A 27,853-nucleotide genomic window follows, 5' to 3' on the forward strand; every position below is an offset into this window, starting at 1 on the left:
GTGCCCCGGACCGGGAGGATCCCACATGCCGCGGAGCGGCTGGGCCCGTGAGCCATGGCCGCTGAGCCTGCGCGTCCAGAGCCTGTGCTCCGCAGCGGGAGGGGCCAGAACAGTGAGAGGCGCCCAAAACACACAAAAAAAAAAAAAAAAAAAGTACATTGCTGTACATACCACATGGCTTGGCACATATTAGGTGCTCACTAAATATTTGACTGAATGTCCTCTTAGTTTTCAAATTCCCAGTTCATTCATTCTTTCATTCATTTAACAAATATTTAGCGAGTCCCTACAGGGTGCCAGTCTCTATAATTATGTGATAAAGCATTGAACAAAACGGACAAAAATCCCTGCCGTCCTTGAGCTAGGAGATTCAGGGTGGAGTGGTTTCTGTATTTGAACCTGTTCTAACATAATCTAGCAGTTCCAAACCTAACTGGACATCAGAATCCCTGGGGAGCTTTAGAAGAAGTCTGAGTCAGTGTCTAAAGTGAGCCCTGCAACCTGCATTTTTTTATACAAGTAAGATTTTATTTTTGTCACTGTTAAGAGTCTGAATTTTAAACAGATTCTTGAACTCATGACTCATATCAGTTGGCTCATTCAACTTTAGTACCTATCTCACCCCCAGTAGCTTTTCCAGAACTACTACCTTCATCATGAAACTCCATGAGTTTTCCCAATTCAAACTTGAACTTCGTCAGCATTTTTACTTTATTGTCTATTTATTTTTATTAAAATTTTTTTATTGAAATATAGTTGATTTACAATGTGTTAGTTTCAGGTGTACAGCAAAGTGATTCTATTACACATATATATATATATCTGCATTTTTACTTTTCTAACAAAGACATCATGGAGTGGATAATTAGACTGGTGAGCCTCATGTCTTTTCCAATGCCGTCTGGAATCAACTTATTGACAATTTCTATCTACTCATTTGTCTGCATCATCTTCCGGATTTGTCAGACCCGTTGGTGCTGAGGCGTAAGAGGTCTTCTGAATTTGATTGTTGCATTTTTTTAGTAAAGCCAAGAGAGAATAGACAAGCAAATAACCATTGGTAGTCTTGACATCAACATGAGTTTCAATCACGGTCTGCTGTTTTTTTGACCATGGAGCTCATTTTGTCACAGGTATGATCCATGCCATGGAAATTAAGCAGTTTTTCCCCTGAACATCATCAGTAATCAGCTTGAATTTTTTAAATGCAACTTCATCATTCTGCAGATCAGGAAGGCTCACTTCAAAAACAACAACCCCAGAGGCCATCAGATGGGATTTTGGTTCCCAGAGGTTTGGTTTTTTTTTTTTTTAAGATTTTTTTTGATGCGGACTATTTTTAAAGTCTTTATTGAATTTGTTACAATATTGCTTCTGTTTTATGTTTTGTTTTTTTGGCCATGAGGCATGTGGGATCTTAGCTCCCCAACCAGGGATCAAACCCACACCCCCTGCATTGGAAGGCAAAGTCTTAACCACTGGACCGCCAGGGAAGTCCCCCCGGAGTTCTTATGACTAGTGTTTTCCCAATATTTCTTATATTGAACATAGCTGGTGCTTTCACATCATACCAATCTTTCTTAGAAAACAGATCAACCACTTTCTTCTTGGTACCCTTTTTGCTGCTATTCATAAGGTGCTTGTTCTTGCTGACCTCCATGGTACTGTTCAGAGAGCCAAAAGGTGGAGCCTGCATTTTTAAAGGAAGTGCTCAAAAGCTGGTCCAGTGTTTCTAACATTGAGTCTACAGGGTACTTGGGGGTCGGGGTGGGGGGGTTCACAAGTTCTATGACAATTTTTAAGCTTGGGATTTTTAATGATACAATTTTATTTTATTTTATTTTATTATTATTATTATTTTTTTGCGGTACGCGGGCCTCTCACTGTTGTGGCCTCTCCCGTTGCGGAGCACAGGCTCCGGACGCGCAGGCTCAGTGGCCATGGCTCAGGGGCCCAGCCGCTCCGCGGCATGTGGGATCTTCCCGGACCGGGGCACGAACCCGTGTCCCCTGCATCGGCAGGCGGACTCTCAACCACTGCGCCACCAAGGAAGACCTAATGATACAATTTTAATATTTATTTATAATTGCCAAGTTTCTCTTTTGCAGTGATATTTCCTAACTGAAAGACTTGAGTTTCTTAAATTAGTGTTTCTCATACTGGGATTCCATGAGTGTTTACCCAGGGGTCTTTGCATTATTCAAGTTTGTGGAACACTGATCTAGTGCTTTCTAGTGTGAGGTTGACCCAAGTTTGTTCAATAGCATCTTGCCTTCCCAACTTGAGAGCAGACCTGGGTTCTGGCCCAGCCCTATGTCCTAAGAGATGTCCCAGAAGGTCCACTTTACCCAGGGTGGTGGGCTGGCAGCTCAAGGTTGCTTCATTTTTAGGTGCAAGGGATGAACACTGAAGCCCTTGGGCTCTGTATCTCTGGCATTTCCTCACACCACATGCTGTGCAGGTAATTCACGGAGGTTCTCACCTACACACCAGGCTGCTCCCTTGGAAGGGGGATTTTGCTGGAACCAGTGATAGTGATACTGGAAAGTACAAGAGCTTGGGAACCAGAAGCGCCTGAGTTCAAATCCTACCTTCCCCCCCCCGCAACTCCCCAGATATGTGGCTTTGGGAAAATAACAGATATATCCCGTGCCTCAGTTTCCTCATCTGAAACATGGAGCTAGTAACAAGTCACACAATGGTTGGTACACAATTATGGGAGGCTTCGGTTGCATAACCAACGCACTGAGTTTCTCTCCTTCAGTTGACATCAAGAGCGCTTGTGCTCATCGGGCCCTCGGGGTACGAATGAATTAATTCCTGGTCTAACATCTATCAAGACTCAAGCCGTTGGGAAAACTGCTCAGTTGTCCCTAGCAGTGCAGAGGAGGGTGAGTGCAGTTCTAATGCCGTTTGTAGGCACCCGAAGAAAGCGGCCGCGGAAGCGCGAGGTTTCCTCACTCCAGCTTGGCTCCCCCAGGCGGTGTTCCAACCTCGGAGAATCTCCGGGGACCAGGGGGGTGGGGGCGGCGGGCCGCGGCGTGTACCTTCCCAACATGGCGCCCCCCATAGGCCGCCTGCCGCGGGTCCGCCGCACTGACGTCTGTGCGCGCGCGTGTGTCCTGTGTGCCGGTCCCCGGCGCATGCGCGCTCCGCGCGGGCTTCTCCCGGCCAGAGCAGCAGGAGCGGCGGCGGCGGCGGTGACGGCGGCGGAGGCGGCGGAGGCGTTAGAGTGGAGGAAGATGGCGGCTCGGGGCGGCTGGGTGTCCCGCCAGCTGTGAGGAATCCCGAGTGCGGCAAGCGCGGCGTGGGGCGGAGCGCCTCTGCTCAGATCCTGTCCGCCGCTCCCTCACCTTCTTCGCCAGCGGAGCGTACCCGAGAGCGTGGTGCTGGCTGGGCCAGGTGAGGCCTCTTCCTCTCCCGGGGCCGCGGCGGGGAGCTGGCGGCTTATGCCCTTTATGCCACGGGTCCGGCGCAGGCCCTGCACCCCGCGCGGGGGTCGGTGCCGGCTGGCCTGGGAGCCTTGCTGTAGTCATTCTCGGCCTCCCCGGGTTAGGCAGGGCGGAGGAGAACCCCTTTCTAAGCAGCCCTTGGGATGGGGGCGAATCCGGCCTCTCCCCTCTAGCACGGCGGTTTTCGTCCCCTCACCGGAGCCACGAAAGGGTGTGTGACCAGGGTAAGGATGGCTTTGGGGTGTCAAATTATCTTCCACCCCATCCCCAAATCTTTAACGCCTTTGGAGAGGAGCCGGAGTTCGGTGCTCTCCAAAATTGGGGCTGCGGCGAGCGGCCAGCATCTCTGAAGCTGCGAAAGGAAGATTTTGGAATTGGCTTAAAAAATGAAACACAAGCAGCCTTTCCTACCCCTTAGTTTTTTGAGTGTTCCCCCAGTGAAGTAGGAACTGCGGATCTCCTTGATTGAGACAGCAGCCCACGTTGTGACCGTGGAAGGCTTCTGGTGAGAATTGTTGCAAAGGGAACCGTGAGGGTGGGAACCAATTTGTAAACGAAGAAAAAAACAGTCGTAAGATCTTGATAGTGTCTGGAAAGTAACTTCGGGGCTAATGATGTCCTCTCGATCCTTTGAAACCTTTGGATTGTTAAGATTCGGAATACCCAATTGCTTTTGTCTGTTAATCTCCCGAATTTTATTAGGAAAATAAAAGCTTCATTTCTCAACTGCCAAAGTCTTTGGACTTTTCTGTGGTGGGATTCCTACTGCTCAGCGTGAAGATTCAGACACATTACCAGTTCTCGCTTGCTGGCAGGGACATTGTACTATACTTACCCTTTTTTGAGAACAACTTTTGTTGTTGTTGTTCAAATGCTAATTTGGAGACTTTGTTTCTTTCAAGTAGGGAAGCCGGTTTGAAGCCTTGTGGTCTCTTCCTTGAGGAATGAAGGCTTCAGTTGCAGTTGTGCTACGGGGAATTGTTGAGGAGATAGCATTGGCTTGGGCACACCAAATACCTTTTATAACTTAAATTTCTGTTTAAGAATGATGACGTCATGGATTTAAAGGGACAAGGAAAATTTGAGAGGAAATAGCATCATTTAGAATTGAACATTTAAGATTCAGTCTATAGCTTTTACAGTGAATAGTGGTGCTCTGTTTCAGATCCCTAATTTTGAGCGTATTCATGTGTATAATCTGATTGATTTCCTTTCTGTTGTATGTTGTCATTTTATATCCTGTAACTTTGCTTTTGACAAGCCCAGTATGAATATATTACTTTATCTACATTGACCCATGGGTGTTTTGTCTGTTTCAAAAAGCTTTTAATTGTTAAAATGACAACTGTTTAGTTTAATAGTAGCTAATTTTTTGACCATTTTTTTCTTTTCTTAAAGCCTTTTCCATAGAGATTTGTACATTTTCTTAGTGCTTTTGCTAAGGACATAAACCTAAACCAACAACTTCTCCATTTTAGACAATTGGAGAGCCACTCTCCATTTCAATTTGCTAATAAAGAGTCATGAAATTAATGCAGTAAAACATCCTGGTGGTTTGACATTATACTTCTTGGCATAATGTGTTGCATTGTTGTGCTAAATCATCATCAGATACTGATGCACCTTCATGACATCCATGACATCATTCACTCTCCAGCATTTTGCCTTTTGCAATTTCTTGCCTTCTCAGAGTCACAAAGAAAGAGGATCAGGAAAAATAGCTTAGGATGCTTCTTAAATGTCTGATTTCTAGAAGAGCCTTCTCTAACACTGCTTTATATAGTTAAAACCCTTCTGTAGGACTCAGAGCTGTGTAATTGCTACCCATTGTGAAAATGCTAGCAAAACCTCTAGGTTCTACAAGAATATTGAGGTCCCAAGGAGAAGTTATCTCAAAGATGAACAAATACATGATTATCTTTGTGATTTCAGGGTTGTTTTAGTCTATATAAAACTAGAAGCCATTTGTTTAAATAATGCCCTTCCCACTTCACAAGATTGTTAATGTGAAGCAAAAGAGTAATGTTTGTGAAAGTGCTTTGTAAAATAGAAGGTGAATGTAAGATTGATTATTCAATAACCAGTTTTATGAAAATACCTATTGAGAGCCCTCTGTGTGCTGGACATTTTGGGAAGTAGGTACTGATGATTCTAACAGCTTTTGGTCTCACGTTGCCTGCAGTCTGGTCGGGGAGCCAGACTGAGAAACTAGTTAAATATATTGTAGTGTAAGAAATGCACTGAATGCAACCAAGGGAGTCAAGGAAGGCTTCCCAGAGCCAGGATGTCTTTCCCCAACCTTTCCTGTTATTCTGCAGAAAAATATGCCTTTTGTGAGCAACCTGCTTTTTATAAAAACTTAAAAATTTTCTGTCACGAGTTCTTTTCCTCTTTTATTCATTCATTGTCATGACACTTCCCACACAGTGTGCCCCAGTTATGGTTTCTGCATTCTCAAAAATCCACCAGAGTCTTGGGAGAACCTTTTTGAGAGTGAGTCATATGCACAGGCAATAAACACAAACATTGCAGCTGCAATTTAAAATATCTCCGATTACTAAGTGGTGACAGCTCTAGAGTGGTGATGCTTTTATTTTTGTTTTGTAAACTGGCACAAGAAGTACTGTGTGATTTGAATTTGATCACATTCAGTTAATAAATGTTTAGTTGTCAGTGCCTTGGAATGTTGACTGTAAGTGATTATTAGTACTGTCTCCGGTCTCCCAATAATAAATAGAACAAGAAGGTCCTTCTCCTTTTGAGGTGAAGCTGACAGTTAAGCCAGAAGTATACTAAACTATTTTATAGAATCTATTTATGTAGATCGAGGCTGCTTAGCATCTCTGATATTAAACTTCTGTTCAATGCAAGTTCCTCATCTTAGTGCTGTGGTATTTTATAATTAATTTAGCATGTTGTCACCTACATTGCAGAAATTTTATGGATTTTTAGATTGAGTGGAATCTGTAAGTGGTGCAGTATTGAACACATACCATCTGTATCTTAACTGAACATGAGTGCTTTAAGGTGGTGGTTGACAAGGAAGTGAAGATGATGTGTTTGTTCATTCTTCTATATTGTGGCAGTTTGTCACATGTAGAAAGATATGACCTACAGACAAGTCATTTTAAAATTGGCCAGTATGAAGCTCATAACACTACAGCTTATTTTTAAAATTGTTTCTTGTGACGTTTTTCTAAATATCTTGTAAAATTAGTGGTACTCCTATATAGCGTAATGTTGTGCTTACTTACTCATGCATGTATTGGAAAGCAAATTTGCTTTGAATTCTGATTCTCCCTTTATTAAGTTTCTACTTTTTAATTTCTAAAGTTTTCTCCTAGGCTTTTTATTTAATTTTTTCTAGTGTTGCTATTCTGTTTTGCTTCAAAGGTGGAAGTATCTTGTGGTACTTTGATGCTTGTTTATATATATAAATCTGATAAATGTACAGATATTATATAAAGCAATAGTTACTTGTAAAATTTTACTACTCTGGACAGTAACTTAGCTTAAATAGTAACATATTTTCTCTTGTCTCCTAGTAATACATAGATTTCAGGTAGTTCATTTAATTTCTTTCTTTTTTTTTTTCCTGGCTGTGTTGGGTCTTCGTTGCTGCGCCCTGGCTTTCTCTAGTTGCAGCGAGCAGGGGCTACTCTTCGTCCTGGTGTGCGGGCTTCTCATTGCAGTGGCTTCTCATTGCAGTGGCTTCTCTTTGTTGCGGAGCACGGGCTCTAGGCACGTGGGCTTCAGTAGTTGTGGCACGGGGGCTCAGTAGTTGTGGCTCACGGGCTCTAGAGGGCAGGCTCAGTAGTTGTGGCACACAGGCTTAGTTGCTCCACGGCATGTGGGATCTTCCTGGACCAGGGCTCGAACCCGTGTGCCCTGCATTGTCAGACAGATTCTTAACCCCTGCACCACCAGGGAAGTCCCAGTTCATTTAATTTCTATAAAGGCAAGCAAGTTCCAGTTTTAGCTACTAATATTCCCTTAGAATATTTAACATTTAGGATACTTTTATTTCAGCCATTTTAAGGAATTCACTGGTATGGCATACTCTTCCAAATTTGTGTTTCCTTTATTATTCTCATTTTAAATGTTTGATTCATGTTACTGTCTAGAGAACAAGAAATTTTTTTCCAGAATGAACCTCTTGGTGCATTGTTTGGAGAAAGATTGATGTTAATTATAAATTGATCAATACAGTTTTACTAAATGTTGCCTCTCCCATCTGCTGGTTTTTCAGATGCAAATCAAGGGAAAATGGAATTTATCCTTCTGTTTCAGTATTTATTTTTAAAGCTGTTTTGCTAGTAGTCTTGCTGTGTTTTGCCAAAAAGCGACAGTGTCTTGTCTTTTCTTGGTTGATCCAGCAGTGTTATGTTTGCAGTCTGTTCTGCAGGACTGCTTTCTTAGCTTTTGCTTTGAGATACTTAGATAGATCCTTCAGTCTAGTCAAAAGCAAGCAAGCTGCTGTCTTCCTTATTACTGAATCTGAAGTTTTACTTTCCTGTGGGTCCTTCAAATTTTGAGTTGTCTGTCTTCCTTACGTCCCCCCACCTTTTTTTTTTTTTCCCCAGTAAATGCAGTTCTCTCTTTCAAGTGTGTTTCATAAATCATAATGGAATTTTGGAATATAATTCCCCATAGAGCTGATGTGTACGTTAGAATTTCACATTTTATTTAACTTATAAGTAACTTAATGGTAATGAATCTTGAAGACATTGTGGTAGGTGAAATAAGCCACAAAAGAACAAATATTATATGATTACACTTGTATGAGGCACCTAGAATAGTCTAATTCATAGAGAGAGAAAGTAGAATGGTAGTTGCCAGGGGCTGAGGAGAGGAGGGGAAGGGGAGTTACCTTTAATGGATATGGAATTTTAGTTTGGGATCAAAGTTCTGAAGATGGATGGTGGTGATGGTTGCACAACAATGTGAATGTATTTGATGCCACTGAACTGCATATTTGAAAATAGTTAAAATGGCAGTTTTTATGTCAAGGTATATATTAACACACACACAGAGGAAGCTTAATCGTTTGCATGTGCTCTGTGGGCTGGCTTGATAATTATTTATTTCAATATAGTAATTAAGATCATAGGCTTTGACCCCAGGTAGACCCAGGCCCCTACCCTAGTTCTGCTACTTTCCTTGGGTATGCACCTTAGGTTCTCTAAGCCTCAGTTTTTTCATCTATAAAATTAGGATGATGCCCATGTTTGGGGACAATTAAATGTGGGAATACGTGTGAACTTTCTCAGCACATTGCCTAGCATATAGTAAACACTTAAATCTTAAACATTATTATTACATTGTTTTATGGAACATTAAAACTGGGACAAGGGGAACTTGTCTCCTAGCTTCCTCATAGCATAGTCCAATGGCATACTTGTCCTGTATGCAGACATACCTGTAGCAGGAATACATGTTTTCTGGTTTCCCCTGTGCTTCCCTTTCTGTATTTGATTGGAGAACTGAGCTTACTCATGTCTTCATTTGATATCACTGCCCTTATGTCTCTTAAATCCATCTAGATGTGATCTTTCTTTTATGCCTCTTGGTTTTCCAGGGACTTTATAGAGCACATCCTCTAACTCAGCTGTCCACGTGTTCACAACTGAGTCCATTGTTTCACCTCTTACCTCCCTTAACATAAAAACCTTTACTAACCAAGTTCCCTTCTTAATATTCCCATCTCTGTAGATAGAATACTTTTATTCTGGTCTGATAGACCATGAAACTGGGAGTCATTTGTTAATACCCTTTTTTTAAAAAAAAATCTTTTGTATCCTGTCATGTAGATCCGTATTATCTTCCTCAGCATCCCTTAGGTTTCCCTGCTCCTCGTTATACTTGCTGCCGTGACTCTAGACCAGGCTTTTATGCGCTGAGGGCAGACTGCAGTACTGCTGTAGTTCTTAACTAGTCTTGTTGCCAGGGCTCTGCTACTTACTAGTCGGATGATCTCAGCCTCCCTCATCTTCAAAATGGGACTCACAATTCCTACTGCATGACATACGTGTGCAATATTTAACTGAGTGTCCGACACACGGTGAACACTGCATAAGAAGTATTTGCTGTTATTTGAGTTTTTCTTCTTGGTAATTTTTGGAAATGGTTAAGACTGAAGTGACAGTATTACAACAGACCAATCTTAAGGGGCTGCGATCTGAATGTTTCCCCTCTGATCGGGAACCTATGGTAACTCATTCTTGCCTACTCCCTTACTGATCTTTGAAGCTCTCCATCTGGCCCTCATTGTACCTTTCCAGCCTTATTTTACATGATACCCATCATGCAGTCCGTTCAAGCCAGACTAGTCTCACTGCCTCTCATGTATATCATGTTCATTTTTATAACTGGAATATTCATCTTCCTAGGTAGGAGGCATATTTTTCATTAACTACTCTATCCAACTCTGTAGAGTATCTCCTGTATGCTCCACCACTTAACCGCTGTTGCCCTTGCACAGTTAGGTTAAAGTTAATGTCCAAAAAGAAAATTACTGTGCTAATTAATTCCTGCCAAATACTTAAAAGGGATATATCATGCAGTATAATTCACATGTAATATTTTTAGTGTCTTATATGCACATTTAGTACTTACATATTAGGCACTCAAATATTCATTCAGTGTATGCGTTTGATTCTTATGGGCTGATGTTCTTCATGAGCTTTCTGAGGCATTGCATGATCCTAAGTGTCTGTTGAGTCTTTTTTGCCTTTTTGTTCATTGGTCCATTCATTCAAAAAACATTTATTAAATGCTGTGTGCTAGGCATGGCTCAAGATATTAGGGTTACAGTGGACAAAATAGGCAAGGGCTCTGATTTCTAGGATCTTACATTCGAGAATGAAGAAAGCAGTTAATGAATGAACAAAACTTCAGACAGTAATAAATACTTGAAAGAAAATAAAAGAGAGTTAGCTAAAAGGGAAGACTGAGATTGGTTTAGAGAAAGCCTCAGTGAGAAGGTGATATTCAGGCTGAAAGACACAAGGCAGAATGTTTAATGCTAAGTTTTCGGGGTCATAAGGAACAGCTAGCGCAAAGGTCTAAAGTACAAACCAGGATCTAGTTGGGACTCTCAGATTGCATTTGGCTGTTGTTTAGTTTTTGCTTCATAATCTAAAATAGCCTCCTTCCCTTCCCCCCTTTTTTTTTTTTTTTTCTTTTGCTCAATGACACTGACTTTTTGAAGAGACCAGTCTGGGTCTCTGGTAGACTCTTCCACATTCATGATTTGTCTTACTATTTCCTTGTGTCAATTAATTCCTTCCTTTATCACCTTTTAAGACAATTGACAATTAGCAATCCTTTGTGACTACTGAGGGTTTTCTAAACTTGAATCTGCTCAGGTGCTTGTTAAAAAAATTAAGATTCCTGGACCCATCCCTGTTTTCTGAAACAGTCTCTAGGAAGTGTACCTACTAGGTGATTTTTTTTTTTTTTAATGATCAAGCTTGTGAAACAAGATTTACTTCATGTGCATCTGCCATTGTCCTTTAGGTTTCCTGAGGATAGGGAGTAGTCAGGACATTTATCCTTCATGAATTCCTTTGCTCTGACCACCACCAGAAGAAATACAAGTAGAAATGAAAATTTCCATTCTCTTAAAGCATCTTGTCAAAATGTACTATGTTCTTTGAGGAATATTTTTGTGTCAGTGAGGTTGCTGGTTCTATATGCAAACTGAGAGATTTGATAGGAAGACCGTACAACTGTAGAGTGCTTTGAATTCTGCTTCCTGAAACACTGTTTTCACCACGCTTCTCATTTGCTCACATTTAGTGAATTCCTTCCTAGAGACTTCAGAACATATTGGGTTCCAGTTCTGGTTCCTTTTCTTTTTACAAAGCTGGCTAATTGTGGGCAAATGAATTTATCTGGGCCTCATAATCTTCATCTGTAAAACATAACTGATAGTATGTCCCTTATAGAATTGAGGTAGGGTTAAATGAGATAAGGCGCTTGGCACAAACTCTTAATACCTGTTGATTCCCTTTCCTCTCAGCTAGTCTTGACACCAGCTGCATTTTAATGATTTCTTAAGAAGTTGGTACTCGGAGTCCATGGACTGGCAGCGTTGACATCACCAGGGTTAGAGTGCAGAATGTCAGGTCCCACTCCAGGCCTACTGAATCTGAATCTGTAGTTTGAGTTGCACATTAAAATTTGAGAAGCATTGGAACCTTAAGAGATTTTCTTTTTGTCTGCGTTCCTAATGATTTTGTTGTTCTTTTTACCTTTGGCAGGTTGGTTTTGCTGTGCACTATTAGCTAAAGCTATTTTAGATCAAATATGTGAGCACATGTTCAGAATAAAAGTCCACCTGCAGAAGTATTTACGTATTATTATTAAATACTATTAAAAGTTAGGTTTAGGTAGATTTTTTTTTTTTTTTTTTTTTTTTTTGGCGGTACACAGGCCTCTCACTGTTGTGGCCTCTCCTGTTGCAGAGCACAGGCTCCGGACGCGCAGGCTCAGCGGCCATGGCTCATGGGCCCAGCCGCTCTGCACCACGTGGGATCTTCCCGGACTGGGGCATGAACCCGCGTCCCCTGCATCGGCAGGCGGACTCTCAACCACTGCGCCACCAGGGAAACCCTAGGTAGATTTTTTTATAGTGAGAAATTCAGAAGAGTGCATAAAATATGTGCAGTGTAAAGAATAATTGTAAGCAAACATCTGTGTAACCGCCATCCAGGTCAAGTGATAGAATATTGCCAGTGCCTCAGAGGTACTTCCAGTGTAGCCCTTCTTGATTACAACCATTTCCTGTCTTAGAAGTAACTACTGTTTTGTCTCATGATACTTTCCTTGCTTTTCTTGATAGTTTTATCACCAGTGTATCTAAACAGTAGTTTAGTTTTGCCTGTTTGTCAACTTGACATAAATGGAATCATACTTTGTGTATTTTTTTGTTGTCTTCTTCTGGTCGCTATTAGAGATGTATCCATTTATTGTATAGATTTTCTTTTTAAAGTAGTAGGGCGCAAAAAAAATTCTGGCAAGTTTTGAATAATTTTAGCTGTAGTATTAAACCTTGATTTTTTTTTTAAAGAAAACAGAAACATTAATTCAAAAAGATATATGCACCTCAGTGTTCATAGCAGCATTATTTATGACAGCCAGGATATGAAAGCAACCTAAGTGTTCATCAGTGGATGAGTGGATAAAGAAGATGTGGTACACACACACACTGTAATACTACTCAGCTGTAAAAACGAATGAAATTTTGCCATTTGTGACAACATGGATGGACTCGGAGGGTATTATGCTTAGTGAAATAAGTCAGACAGAGAAAGACAAATACTGTATGATATCACTTATATGTGGAATCTAAAAAATACAGCAAACTAGTGAATATAACAAAAAAGAAACAGACCCACAGGTATAGAGAACAAACTAGTGGTTACCAGTGGGAGAGGGGAGGGGCAAGGGGCAAGGTAGGGGTAGAGGATTAAGAAGTACATTCTACTGTGTATAAAATATATAAGCTACAAGGGTATATTGTACAACACAGAGAATATAGCCAATATTTTATAATAACCTTTAAAAATTGTGAATCACTGTGTTGTATACCTGAAACTTATATGATATTGCACATCAGCTATACCTCAATTAAAAACAAAAATCCTTAATTCTTAGTTTTCTTTGGAAAACACCCATTTATACAGTTTGTTTTTTTCTCCTCTACTTAAAGATACATAGCTGTAATATCTAAACCATTGTGCACTTTGTTTCTAAATATTACAAAAATTGCTAGTTTTATTATATTTATTTTTGGCAGGAATATTATACACTCTCCTGGGTGTCTTTTGTTTTAAAATTAGACTGTAGAGGGGACTTCCCTGGTGGTCCAGTGGCTGAGACTCTGGGCTCCCAATGCAGGGACCCCGGGTTTGATCCCTGTTCAGGGAACTAGATCCTGCATGATCTGGCATGTGGCAGTGACGATCCCGCATGCTGCAGATAAGACCTGGTACAGCCAGATAGATAGATAGATAAATATTTTAATAAAATAAAATTACACTGTAGAATAGCCTACTTTTATATTTATTTATTTTTGGCTGCTTTGGGTCTTAGTTGTGGCATGTGGGCTGTTTGTTGCAGCGCACAGACTTCTCTCTAGTTGTGGTGCATGGGCTCAGTAGTTGTGGCACGCAGGCTTAGTTGCCCTGCAGCATGTGGGATCTTAGTTCCCTGACCAGGGATCGAACTCACGGCCCCTGCATTGGAAGGCGGATTCTTAACCACCAGACCACCAGGGAAGTCCCTATTCTACTTTTTTTTTTTTCATTTTTCATTTTTATTTTTTATTTTTGGCTGCGTTGGGTCCTTGTTGCTGCGCCTGGGCTTTCTTTTTAGTTGCGGTGAGCGGGGGCTACTCTTCATTGCCGTGCACGGGCCTCTCATTGCGGTGGCCTCTCTCGTCTTGGAGCACCGGCTCTAGGTGCGCAGGCTCTAGAGCGCAGGCTCAGCAGTTGTGGCACATGGGCCCAGCTGCTCTGCAGCATGTGGGATCCTCCTGAACCAGGGCTCATACCCGTGTCCCCTGCATTGGCAGGCGGATTCCCAACCACTGCGCCACCAGGGAAGCCCTCCCTATTCTACTTTTAAATATGTATTTTTACATTTAAAAATCAGAACCAAGTTGAATTTACTGAAAATTTGGGAGACATTTTTACAAATTACAGAATAGATGTTTGTTGTAATCAATTCACATAAGTGAATCCTTTTTTACAAACTACCACAGATAACTACTTTTGACAGTTTGAAATGAAATTTTCTCTGGATACAAAATAAAATTCACTTCTGCATTTTTAGGCGGAAATGGCTTCTTAAATTTTGTAATATGTTGTAGAGTATTTTAACAGCTACTTAAGATTATGGTTGTGTCATAATATGTTTGTCTACTCCCCTGTGAATGGACACTTGGCTTGTTTCTATTTATTTTTTAAATTTGCTGTTAAAACAGTGCTGCATGGAACACCTTTTTTGCAGTTGTGCCAAGGTTTACTTCAGACATATTTCTAGAACTAGAATGTCTGAGTCATCTGGCCTGGGCATTTAAAATGTTGATAGATAACACTTTAAAAAAGATTTTAACTGGTATGGTTTAGTTTTCCTTGACAGTCCTCAACTTGATCGGAAATTTTGAATTATTTTTATCTTAAAATTTATCTTTATTCCTTTGTCATTGATCCATTCTATTCATTTACCCATTGCCTACTACTTGCTAGTTGCTGAAGGCAGTATATATATATGAATTAGACATACTTGCTGAGAAAGATGTGTACCTGATTATTATATATGGTAGAAAGTGAGAGGGAAATATAAAGGGAATTCAGAAAAAGAGATTCCTTCTAGTTGGAGAAATCAGGGAATGTTTTCCACAGTAGGTGGTGCTTGAGCTAGCCTTGAAGGATGGGTAGATTTGCACGTAGGAAACTGTTTCCCAAACAGAGAGCAGCAAGGACAAAGGATTTGGGAGGTAGAAAGGAAGAGACTCTGCTGAGATTCAGTTTGGCTGAATGATAGAGGACTAGACTGCAGTAGGGAGAGATACACAGAAAGAGAGTTTAGACGCAGATTGTGTTGACTTTAAAATGATATACCAGCTGTGGAAGACAGTTCTTCAAAAAATTAAACAAGGGACTTCCCTGGTGGTGCAGCGGTTAAGAATCCACCTGCCAATGCAGGGGACACGGGAAGATCCCACATGCCTTGGAGCAGCTGGGCCCGTGCACCACAACTACTGAGCCTGCGTTCTAGAGCTCGCGAGCCACAACTACTGAAGCCTGCGCACCTAGAGCCCATGCTCCACAACAAGAGAAGCCACTGCAATGAGAAGCCCACGCACTGCAACGAAGAGTAGCCCCTGCTTGCCACAACTAGAGAAAGCCTGCGCGCAGCCACAAAAACCCAACACAGCCAAAAATTAAAAAAAAAAAAAAATTAAAGAGTTACCGTATGATCTAGCAGTTCCATTTCTAGGTGTCTATCCAAAAGAATTGAGAGCAAGAACTGAAACAGATATTTGTATATCAATGTTCATAGTAACATATTCACAGTAGCCAAAAGGTGAAAACGGCAAGTGTCCATCAATTGATGAAGGGATGGAATGGAATAAAATGTGGTATATACATACAATGAAATATTATTCAGCCTTCAAAAGGAATGAAATTCTGACACATGCTACAACATGGATGAAGCTAGAAGATATTATGTTAATAAGTAAAATAAACCAGACACAGAAGGACAAATGTTTTATGATTCCACTTACATGAGATACCTAGAGAGCAGTCCAATTCATAGAGACAGAAAGTAGAATAGTAGTTACCGGGAGCTGAAGGGAATTAGTTGTTTTTTGTTTTTTTTTTTACTGAGTCCGTGTGCTGCAACTACTGAAGCCCACGTGCCTAAAGCCCGCACCGCAACGAAGAGTAGCCCCCACTCGCCGCAACTAGAGAAAGCCCGCACACAGCAACAAAGACCCAACGCAGCCAAAGATAAATAAATTAAAAAAAATTTTTTTTAAATACGAATACACTTAATGCCGCTATACACTTAAAAACGGCTAAAATGGTTAATTTTATGTTATGTATATTTTACCACAATAAAAAAGAAGTATATTATGAGATAGGCCAATTTAGATTGAAGGAAGACCATATTTTATTTTATTTTTTAATTTTTTAAAAATTAATTACTTATTTTTGGCTGCACTGGGTCTTCATTGCTGCACTCAGGCTTTCTCTAGTTGTGGTGAGCAGGGGCTACTCTTAGTTGCGGCGTGTGGTCTTCTCATTGTGGTGACTTCTCTTGTTGCGGAGCATGGGTTCTAGGTGTGCACACTTCAGTAGTTGTGGCTCGCGGTCTCTAGAACACAGGCTCAGTAGCTGTGGCGCACAGGCTTTGTTGCTCCGTGGCTTGTGGGATCTTTCCCAACTAGGGATCGAACCCGTGTCCCCTACAATGGCAGGCAGATTCTTAACCACTGTGCCACCAGGGAAGTCCCGACAATATTTTATTTATAGGTAAAAACTAAGGACAAAAGTTCCAAGTGGGAATTTCTGCTGACAACAGCAGAAATCCAAAGCTGAAAGCTCAGCGGACTGGCACACTAATGTAATTCTATCTCAATCAGTTATGTATCAAAAAATAGAAAAAATGGCAAAGAGAAAAAGGAAACAAGATTACATTGTCATCACTCCCATGGACAAAATAAAAATAGCAAAACTTCAAATTCATTTTAAAGAAATTTCTGAAATTTTCCAACTTCATCTTAGCACTATTTGGATTCCTCAAATTCAGTTTACTTCTTGATGACTATATATGTTCCCCTTGGTGTCTACTATCCCTCTGTCCCCTCATTTTGAGGTTCCTTTCTCCTTTGATACCCCAAATGTTGAGGTGGACCCCAAAATTCCATTTTTGCCTTCTTTGCCCTTGCTATGTTTTCTCCTTAGAAGATCACATGGTTTCAAATATGACTACTAAGAGAGCGACTTGCTAGACTGTGAGATCCTTGAGGACACAGACCGATGTGTCCATGTTCTATGCCTGGTATAAGGCAAATTCAGTGAAACATTTGTTCAAAAAGATGGATGGATGGACAGACAGATGGACAAATTAATCACTCCAGAATTCTAGGCCTGATATTGCTGAACTGCCTCTCTGCATCTTCTTATTTTCAATTGCCTTCTAGACAGCTGACACCAAATTCCTATTGAACATTTTCCCAGCTACCCGCTTATCTTCCTTCCTTCCATTTACCTGACTCAAAACCTAGAAGTCCCCTTTTATTTTTCCTTTTCTATTTCCTCTCACATCTAAGTAGTTGACAGATTTCTCTCATATTATCCCTTCCTTCCAATTACCTCACTGCTACTCTAAAGGCCAAAATCATCTCTTAACTAAACTACTGCAATGAAGAGAATTAGCTGGTTTTCCCACTGCTTACTCCTTCCTTCCCCAATCTATCCTTTATTTCGATTCAGGATTGATCTTCATGGTGCAAATCTAGATCATTGAGTCCTCAGTGCCAATTTTTTAATATTCAAGGTCTTTAACGTTGCTTTTTTTTGTGTTTATTTTTTATTGTAGTAAAATACACATAAAACTTAACATTCTAATCATTTTAAAGTATACATTTCAATGGCATTATCCATCTGCAGAACTTTTTCATCATCCCAAATGGAAACTCCATACCCATTAAATACTACCTCTGGGCTTCCCTGGTGGCACAGTGGTTAAGAATCCACCTGCTAATGCAGGGGACACGGGTTCGAGCCCTGGTCCGGGAAGATCCCACATGCTGCGGAGCAACTAAGCCTGTGTGCCACAACTACTGAGCCCGCGTGCCACAACTACTGAAGCCCACACGCCTAGAGCCTGTGTTCCACAACAAGAGAAGCCACCACAATGAGAAGTCCGCGCACCACAAGGAAGAGTAACCCCCACCCGAGGCAACTGGAGAAAGCCCATGCGCAGCAACGAGGACCCAATGCAGCCAAAAATAAATAAAATTAAAAAAAAAAAGGACCGTATTTCCAAATAAAGTCACATTAAAAAAAAAAATAATACTGGGCTTCCCTGGTGGCGCAGTGGTTGAGAGTCCGCCTGCCGATGCAGGGGACATGGGTTTGTGCCCCGGTCTGGGAGGATCCCACATGCCGCAGAGCGGCAACTCAGTATTTGCGTCACTCAGGCCCTAGAGCATGTGGGCTTCAGTAGTTGCGGCACATGGGCTCAGTAGTTGTGGCGCATGGGCTCTAGGGCACACAAGCTTCAGTAGTTGTGGCTCACAGGCTCTAGAGTGTAGGCTCAGTATCTGTGGCACATGGGCTTAGTTGCTCTACAGCATGTGGGATCGTCTCAGACCAGGGATCGAACCTGTGTCCCCTGAATTAACAGGTGGATTCTTAACCACTGCGCCACCAGGGAAGGCCCACATTTTTTACGTAATAATAATACCTTTCTTTATTCTTACTGCTTTTAAAATCAAACCTCTTTCCTAACAAGTTTTCATCTTTCCCACATAGAAAATTGATTATTTAATTTCACTATAATATTTAACTTATTTAATTTGAAGTACCTAGTAGGTTGATTCAAGAATGGTACTTCAGGGGCTTCCCTGGTGGCGCAGTGGTTGAGAATCTGCCTGCTAATGCAGGGGACACGGATTCGAGCCCTGGTCTGGGAAGATCCCACATGCCGCGAAGCGGCTGGGCCCGTGAGCCACAACTACTGAGCCTGCGCGTCTGGAGCCTGTGCTCCGCAACAAGAGAGGCCGCGATAGTGAGAGGCCCGCGCACCGCGATGAAGAGTGGCCCCCCCTTGCCGCAACTAGAGAAAGCCCTCGCACAGAAACAAAGATCCAAGACAGCAAAAATAAAAAAATAAAAAAAAATAAAGTCACAAAGAACTGAAGTAATCTGATTCATAAAAAAAAAAAAAAAAAAAAAAAAAAACAACCCTACCCACTCTGTGAAACACATTTTCTGTTCAGAGGCAGAAGTGCCTTCAAGATGCCTTCCACGGCCTCTGGTACTTCATGTACATATACACAGTGGAATACTACTCAGCCATAAAAAGGAACGAAATGTTGCCATTTGTAACAACATGGATGCACTTGGAGGTTATTCTGCTTAGTGAAATAAGTCAGAGAGAAAGACAAATACTGTATATCACTTATATGTGGAATCTAAAAAAATAAAGCAAACTAGTGACTATAACAAAAAACCAGGCTCAGATATTGAGAACAACCTAGTGGTTACCAGGGAGGAGAGAGAGGGGAGAAGGGGAAAGGGACAAGATAGAGGTAAGGGATTAAGCAGTACAAACTACTATGTATAAAATAATCTACAAGGATATTTTGTACAGCAAATTGTACAGGAAATATAGGCAGTATTTTATAATAACTATAAATGGAGTATAACCTTTAAAAAGTGTGAATCACTATGTCGTACATCTGAAACTTACATATTATACATCAACTATACCTCAATAAAATTTTTAAAAATACTTCATTTTCCTTGTTTCTTGGAAAAAAGAAATATAATGTTTTATATTTTATACCATATTATACAGAAAGATAGTTTTGGGGCAATAAATTTTTTTAACCTTTCAACTAGCTTTATCAAGTTTCCTTTTACCATATTTGCTTCAGAATTTTATTTTATTTATTTATTTTTAGCTACGTTGGGTCTTCGTTGCTGCGTGTAGACTTTCTCTAGTTGCCGCGAGCAGGGGCTACTCTTTGTTGCTGTGCTCGGGCTTATTGTGGTGGCTTCTCTTGTTGTGGAGCATGGGCTCTAGGTGTGTGGGCTTCAGTAGGTATGGTGCGCAGGCTCAGGGGTTGTGGCTCACGGGCTTAGTTCCCCCAAGGCATGTGGTATCTTCCCGGACCAGGGCTCGAACCTGTGTCCCCTGCATTGGCAAGCAGATTCTTAACCACTGGGCCACCAGGGAAGGACCAGAATTTTTTTTTTTTTTTTTTAAGGAAAATGTAAGACACAGGTAGTAGTTGAAACCCTATGTATTTCCCTTCCAATCCCAATTGTCTTTCTCTCTCTCTAAAATAACCATAATGAATTAGGTATTTATAATTCCCATGCATGTTTGTATATTTTACTATATATTCATGTATTCATACTATAGTATATACTGAATGTATTGTTATGCAAGTATTAATATAAATGACAGTCAGTTTTAAGTTTAAAATGAGCAATATTGCACAAATTACATTCTGTTTTTTTCTGTGGTACGAGGGCCTCTCACAGCTGTGGCCTCTCCTGTTGCCGAGCACAGGCTCCGGAAGCGCAGGCCCTGTGGCCATTGCTCACGGGCCCAGCCGCTCCGCGGCATGTGGGATCTTCCCGGACCGGGGCACAAACCCGTGTCCCCCGCATCGGTAGGCGGACTCAACCACTGCGCCACCAGGGAAGCCCTACATTCTGTTTTATAAAGTAATTTTTGTGAATGTGAAAAGTGAGTTGGTGGAGCATGTCGTTTTTACTAACATTTGTAACTTTTTTTTTTTTTTTTACTAACGACTTCCCTTACATTTGAGGTCTAAAGGTAATGTAACTTGCTTTAAACTGAAAGTATGTGTTTTTTTTAGTTTAATTTATTTTATTTTTGGCTGCGTTGGGTGTTTGTTGCTGCGTGCGGGCTTTCTCTAGTTGCGGCGAGCGGGGGCTACTCTTCATTGCGGTGTCCGGGCTTCTCATTGTGGTGGTTTCTCTTGTTGCGGAGCACGGGCTCTATGCGCGCGGGCTTCAGTAGTGGCTCGCGGGCGCCAGAGCGCAGGCTCAGTAGTTTTGGTGCACGGGCTTAGTTGCTCCGCAGCATGTGGGATCTTCCCACATCAGGGATCAAACCATTGTCCCCTGCATTGGCAGACGGATTCTTAACCACTGCGCCACCAGGGAAGTCCTGAAAGTATGTATTTTATGAAATGTATATTTAATGAATATATTTATTTCAGTATGTTAACTTTTTCAGTTAATTTAATGAAAAAGTGTATCCATTATTACTTCAAGTAGTTTTTGGACAACCACTGTTGCCAAACCAGCAGAGGGGGCTCAGCAGTGTACAAAACTGCCAGTGTCTATTCTGAGTGGGAAAGTTTTGCAAACTTAGTTCAGAATATAGAAGTAGAATAAATAGAGAAGTCTTGATGATTCCATGTCTGCATATAAATGACTACATCTCAATTATTACAAATTTGATATCAGTATCACTGCAAGTGAATGTTATTAATAATAAAATTCTTGTGTAACATCTAAATCTTCAGTGCTCTTTCTCCTCCCTCCTCACCCCCTGCACCTATATATATGTGTGAGATTTTGCATTTCTTTCTAAATTAGATTTTGGTAGGCAGTGAACATTTGTAGAATTTGGTGCAATTGTTTTGTTCGAATTCTGAAAATTAATTTTTTCCTTCAGTTCTTTTAAGTTTACAGATAGCTTCTTGTTCTGGCCATAACACTATGTAAATAGGAAGTAATAACGAAGGTAATTAATTATGCTAATCTGCTGTTTTAGTTAAGAAGCCTTTTCTTTATAAAATTAAAATAAATACTAGAAATATAACCATAGGCTTCCCTTAAGTACTTCTGCATTTTACAAAAATTGGTATAAACAACTTGTGGGTAAGCTGATTTTAAAGGAGAGTTTTCTTTAAAGTTGTTAGGCTTCCTAAATTGGAATACTTTAGTCTAGAAGTCAACTATGGAGGGAAATAAGAGAGAAAAATATTTTTTCTCTTCTAGTATAATATAAGCAGATGAGCATTAGTATAAGTAAATTGCATAGGTTTAGTTACTTTATCAGTAAATATAATTTCTGTACTAATTCTCTGTAGAGGATCATAATTAGAAAATTATTTGAAATGTGAAAGAAAATATTTATTTATATACAGTGTTCTGTTCCACTCAGAAGGCAGAAATAGGAATATTATTTGTACAAAGTAACACTAGAGATTATAAAATCATTTGGAAGTCAAGACATAGCTACTTTTTACATGATGCAAAATAGTTTCAGGAAATTTTAAAGATAACAGCGTGAGATTTGTAATTGTGGGATGATTACTTGTCATTAAAAAGGTATAAAATATATACATATATAGTATTATTTCTCTGTGTATGCCTTGTGTGTATAAAGACATCTCCAGTGTTCTCTGACTAAAGGATTATGCTCATTGGAAACCCAAATCAAGTGAATCTGATCATGAAGGACTATTTTATCTCCCTTTGGACCTGTAGTATGTGGTACTGCTTTCCAGTGGAAATTTCTTTGTTAGGCTTAGGACTGCTGGTATAAGTGATTGTGAAGTGCATATTTTTCTTTGAATAATTTTTGCCTCGTTGTGTAACAGTATAGGGCACACTATTTTGCTAACCAGTTTGAAATAAAGCTAAATATGTTTACATCTTTGTGCTTATTAAAAACATTGATTCGTTCAATTTATTGTTTCAGAATATACAACTGCTTTTCTCAAAGGAAACTTAAATAAGCATGTCTTCTGGTATAAAATTGGTATATATGGTAAAACAAATGTATTTTCACTACTGGCTTGTTTAAAATGTTCTATTAATATTGATACTTTAACCATTAACTTCTGCAAATAGAATGTAAAACAAAATGCAAGGAATATTTGAATATTTACTATATGCCTTACGCTTTTCCGAGAGTTTACGTGTGTTAAAGCATTTAATTTTCACAAAGCCTCTATGAGATAGGTATTATTATTACCCGCATTTTATAAATAAGGAAACTAAGGCTTTTTAAAGAAACTCTAAAATATTGCTGTTTCTTTCTTTCTTTTTTTTTTTTCTGGCCGTACCGCGTGGCATATGGAACTTCCCCGACTAGGGATGGAACCTGTGCCCCCTGAAGTGGAAGCTCAGAGCCCTAACCACTGGACCACCAGGGAATTCCCAGTAGTATACTTTTAATTAGTGTAGTAGTTTAATTAGTTCAGTAAACTCTTTTTCTTTCTTCCTTTTTTAACTTTATATAATGGAAAATTTCAAATACATGCATAAATACAGAGGATAATATGGTGAAGCTCTGTGTACTCATCACTCAGCTTCAAAAATTACCAACATTTTTAACTGTCTTATTTATCTCCCCACTTTTGGGCAGGGGGGTGGTGGAGTACTTTAAAGCAAAGTCAAGATATCCTATTATGTCACTAATAAATACGTAGATATTCATCTTTAACTGATTTTGGGGTCTTGGAGGTAATTTGTTCATGAATTTTGCAGTTCTTATTGAGTACACATTTAGGATTGCTGTTTCTTCTGCATGAATTGACACCTTTATCATTGTGAAATGTCCCTCTTTTTTTTCCTAGTGACATTCCTTGTTTTGAAGTCTACAATGTCAAGTGTTAATATAGACATTGTAGCTTTCTAACGCTTGAAATTTCCCTTATATCTTTCCCATCCTTTGACATTTAGCCTCTCTCCACCTTTATATTTAAGGTACGTTTCAGGGAATTCCCTGGCCATCCAGTGGTTAGGACTGCTGAGGGCCCGGGTTCAATCCCCCTGGTCAGGGAACTAAGATCCGGCAAGCCTCTTGGTGTGTCCAAAAAAAAAAAAAGTACATTTCTTGTGGACAGCTTGTATTAGGCTTTACTTTTTTAGCCAGTCTGACTGATAGTCTCTGTCTTTTTTTTTTTTGGTACGCAGGCCTCTCAGTGTTGTGGCCTCTCCCCTTGCGGAGCACAGGCTCCGGACGCGCAGGCTCAGCGGCCATGGCTCACGGGCCCAGCCGCTCTGCGGCATGTGAGATCTTCCCAGACCAGGGCACGAACCCGTGTCCCCTGCATCGACAGGCGGACTCTCAACCACTGTGCCACCGGGGAAGCCCGGTCTCTGTCTTTTGATTGGAGTGTTTAGACCATATGCCTAGTTTATTTCAATATAGTTAAGAGTTTTTATCTATTGATACCATCTTGCTATTTGTTTTCTCTTTGTACCACCTGTGCTTTGTTCCTTTTTGTCCTACCTTGTATTAAGTAATTGAGTATTTTTTAGTGTTCCATTTTATCTCCACTATTGGCTTATTAGCTGTACTTCTGGGTGTGTGTGTGGTTCTGGGGTTTACAATATAGATATTAAACTGATCACAGTCTACAATATGCATTTTACTTTTATCTACAGTCTGTTATACAGGGGTATGATGTTATACCTCTTCACATGTAAGACCTTGTACTTTCTTTTTTCCCCATTCTTTGTGCTATTGTTGTCATACATTTTATTTCTATGTGTTGTAAACCTTGCAATACAGTATTTTTGCTTTAAACAGTTAGGTACCTTTTAGGGAAATTTTTTAAGTGAGAAAAGAAGTCTCTTATATTTACCCATATATCATTTCCTGTGTTCTTCATTTCTTAGTATATGTATATCCAAATTTCTAGCTGATATCCTTCCATCTGAAGGACTTCCTTTAACATTTCTTGTCATGCAGGTGTACTAGTGTTATATTTTTTCTCCCTTGCTTGTCTGAAAATATTTTTATTTTACTTTTAGGATATTATCATGTATATAGAATTCCAAGTTGGTTTCTTTTTCTTTCAGCACTTTGAAGATGTCATTCCATTGACTTATGGCTTTTGTAGTTTCTGACAGGCATTCCCTATCAGTGGTTTTCAGCAATTTGATTATGATGTGTTTTGGTGTGGTTTTGTCATTATGTATGTGTTTTTATTCTACCTGGTTTGTTTAGATTCTTGGAACTCTGGGTTTATAGTTTTCATCAAAGTTGGAAAAATTTTCACCTTTTTAAAAAAAAAATCTTTACCTGGCTCCTTTTTCCTACCAGGACTCTAATTACATGTGTGTTAGACTGTCTGATACTGCCACAAAGGTTACTGAGGCTGTGTTAAATTTTTTCAGTCTTTTTTTTCTCTGTGTGTTTCATTTTGGATAGTTTGTGTTGCTGTGTCTTAAGTTTCAACTGATTCTTTCCTTCTTCATGCTCTGATTTGCTGTTAATTACCTACAGTGACACTTTCTTGTTGTATATTGTATTTTTCATCTCTGAAAGTTTTTTTTTCCTTTTAAATGTCTTCTCTCTCTCTCTATTATAGTTGTTTCTCTTTAATTCCTTGAGCATAATAGTGGTGTACTTTTTATAGCTCTTTTAATGTCCTTGTCTTCTAGTTCCATCTGCCGTTTCAGGGTCTTGGTTTGGGTATCTGGCTTTTGTTGTCTTTCTTTTTTTTATATATAAATTTATTTTATTTATTTATTTTTGGCTGCGTTGGGTCTTCGTTGCTGCATGCGGGCTTTCTCTAGTTGCGGCGAGTGGGGGCTGCTCTTCATTGTGGTGCGGGGGCTTCTCACTGTGGTGGCTTCTCTTGTTGCAGAGCACAGGCTTTAGGCACGCAGGCTTCAGTAGTTGTGGCAGGTGGGCTCAGTAGTTGCGGCACACAGGCTCAGTGGTTGTGCACGGGCTTAGTTGCTCCGTGGCATGTGGGATCTTCCTGGACCAGGGCACGAACCTGTGTCCCCTGCATTAGCAGGTGGACTCTCAACCACGGCGCCACCAGGGAAGCCTTTGTTGTCTTTCTTTAAAGAGTGTTTTGGCAGACAGGTAAGTTGCCTGCTGGTCAGCTTCATCTTTTTGAGGTCTGTTTTTAAATCTTGCTAAGGTGGGTCTAGAGTAGTCCTCAATTTAGGGACAGTTTAGCTCTATATTAAGAGGTGAACTCTCTGGGGTCTGCACTGAATATCCTAGGTGATCACCGAAAACTCTCCAGTCTGACTTGATGGAACTTGAATGTCTTCCTGCTTGTGAGCTGTGGGAATTGATCATCTTACAACTTTCTTGTAATTCTTTCCCTGACTTTGTGGAGTTTCACTATGTATGTGTTGCCCAATACTAAGCAAAGATTCAAGAGGACACTGACCATTTCTGGAGTTCCTTTTCTGTATGGCTTCCTTCCTTTCTGGAATTCTGCCCTCACAAGTTCCAGCCTCTTCAGCTTCCCTGAACTCTGTTATCTGTCTCCTCAACTCAGAGAAGTTGATGGGCTCTTTTGGTTCCCCCTCACTTCATTTAGGTCCAAAAATTGCCTTCAGGCAGAAGGTCTGGGCAATCAGTCTTTTTTTTAGCTTGATCTAAAGGCATGATTAAGTTAAAATTTTAGAGCAAGAAAGCTTCACAGGCAGTTCTGCGTACTTCCCATTGTATTCCTCATGAGGTGTAATTTCTGGTGGTTTCACAGATTGAGCTCTAGGTTCAGATATCACCCTGATCTATCTATTAGAGTGTTTTCCATCGATCTTTTATATAATGGTTTTAGCACCCTTTTGTTGATTATAAATTATTAGAGTTTGCAAAATGGTAATTTTCTTATTCAGTCATTCCTTCTTCGTCTAAATAGAATTCCTCACAAAGTTCTTTCCCATATTAGCTATTTGGTTACTCTGTTGGTTAGTATAGGAAAGGCAGGAAGAGGACTGGATTCTTTCCCTTTATTAATAAAGTTTTAGTAATCATGAATTAGTCCCTTAGCAGCCTCTCCTAGTGACCGGTAAATTTTCTTTGGTATCATTTTGAACTTACAAGTTTTTATATATTGGATACATTTAACTCCATAATAGTTTTCTTAGGTTTTTGTGTTTTTTCTGCTCAGATTGTTTCCTCTTAGGCCCATGGGAGTGCCTTCAGGTTGGGTCCTATGACCTTTTGACATGACTGCTTTAGTCTTTAATAGCCTCTTTGCTTTTGGGCACAAGAAGATATTCCAGGCTCATCTTGTACGTTTCCTGCCCCAATTGTAGAAACGGCCATTTCTTTTTTTTTAAGTGATTTTTAAATTATTAATTAATTAATTAATTTTTATTTTTGGCTGCATTGGGTCTTCATTGCTGGGCACAGGCTTTCTCTAGTTGTGGCAAGCGGGGGCTACTCTTCATTGTGGTGCGCAGGCTTCTCATTGCGGTGGCATCTCTTGTTGCAGAGCACGGGCTCTAGGCGCGCGGGCTCAGTAGTTGTGGTGCACGGGCTTAGTTGGTCTGCGGCATTGTGGGCTTTTCTCGGACCAGGGCTCGAACCCGTGTCCCCAATCCGCATTGGCAGGCGGATTCTTAACCACTGTGCCACCAGGAAAGCCCCTATTTATCTCCTTAACTTTATACTTGTATCTCTTTTATGTTGGGTTTTTGTTTTTAATGGAGTAAACGTAATTATTTATTTGCTTTACACTGCACCTGTAGTAGTCAAAAAAAATAATGACAATATTGTTACTACAAATAAAGCTGAATACAGCTTTATTTTTTTCGTGATTTTTTTGGTACTTAAAATATAACACACAAAAGATATGCAGTAAGAAGCACTGCTTTTTAAAGCTACTTGAACTAATTTCTCTCTCAGTGGTGTTATGCCACCAACTTGTTATACAATTAAGTAATTTTATTTTTTCAAATATTTTCTTCTTGTTAATTTCTCAAGATCACTGTTTTCCTTTCTGAAACTCCATTTAATGGGTGTTTACTTTCATCCAGAGAATTTCATTGTACAAGAATAAAAGAAGTTGAGTGTTTCTGCATACCTGTTTGTCTGTTTGGTTCATCTTCATGTACTCTCCATTTAACATTTCTCCTGTCTGAAGTTTTGATTATGGTTTGCAGCTTAAAAGAAGTAACAGGGAAGTACATAACTCCTCACAAACCAGGTGTTATCTTTCTTTTGTATGGTAATGTTATTGTGTGGGTGGGAATTCTACAAATGTATGTCAGTTTGATTTTAGAATTTGTAAACTGATCTGGAATAGTAAATGTGAAGCAGTGAAATTAGGGGCATTTAGTTTTATAGTATGTTCTTATTTATGAGCTTTTTTTTTTTTTTTTTCCCCTCCGGTACCC

At 40.2% G+C, this 27,853-nt stretch overlaps 1 protein-coding gene and 1 pseudogene across 1 annotated transcript in view; one reads left to right on the forward strand and one right to left on the reverse strand.

The window, feature by feature from the left end:
- Positions 1–557: 557 nt before the first annotated feature.
- Positions 558–1,660, reverse strand: LOC103081057 (40S ribosomal protein S3a-like; annotated as a pseudogene).
- Positions 1,661–3,223: 1,563 nt separating this feature from the next.
- The window catches only part of FBXO42 (F-box protein 42), a 96,223-nt gene continuing 71,593 nt past the window's right edge, over positions 3,224–27,853 (forward strand). Inside the window, exon 1 of the mRNA XM_007459270.1 lies at positions 3,224–3,402. The gene's annotated coding sequence lies outside the window, so the exon portion shown is untranslated. The remainder of the gene's footprint in view (positions 3,403–27,853) is intronic.

Source organism: Lipotes vexillifer, unplaced genomic scaffold (genome assembly GCF_000442215.2).
Source record: "Lipotes vexillifer unplaced genomic scaffold, Lipotes_vexillifer_v1.1 scaffold496, whole genome shotgun sequence".
Lineage (NCBI taxonomy): Eukaryota > Metazoa > Chordata > Mammalia > Artiodactyla > Lipotidae > Lipotes > Lipotes vexillifer.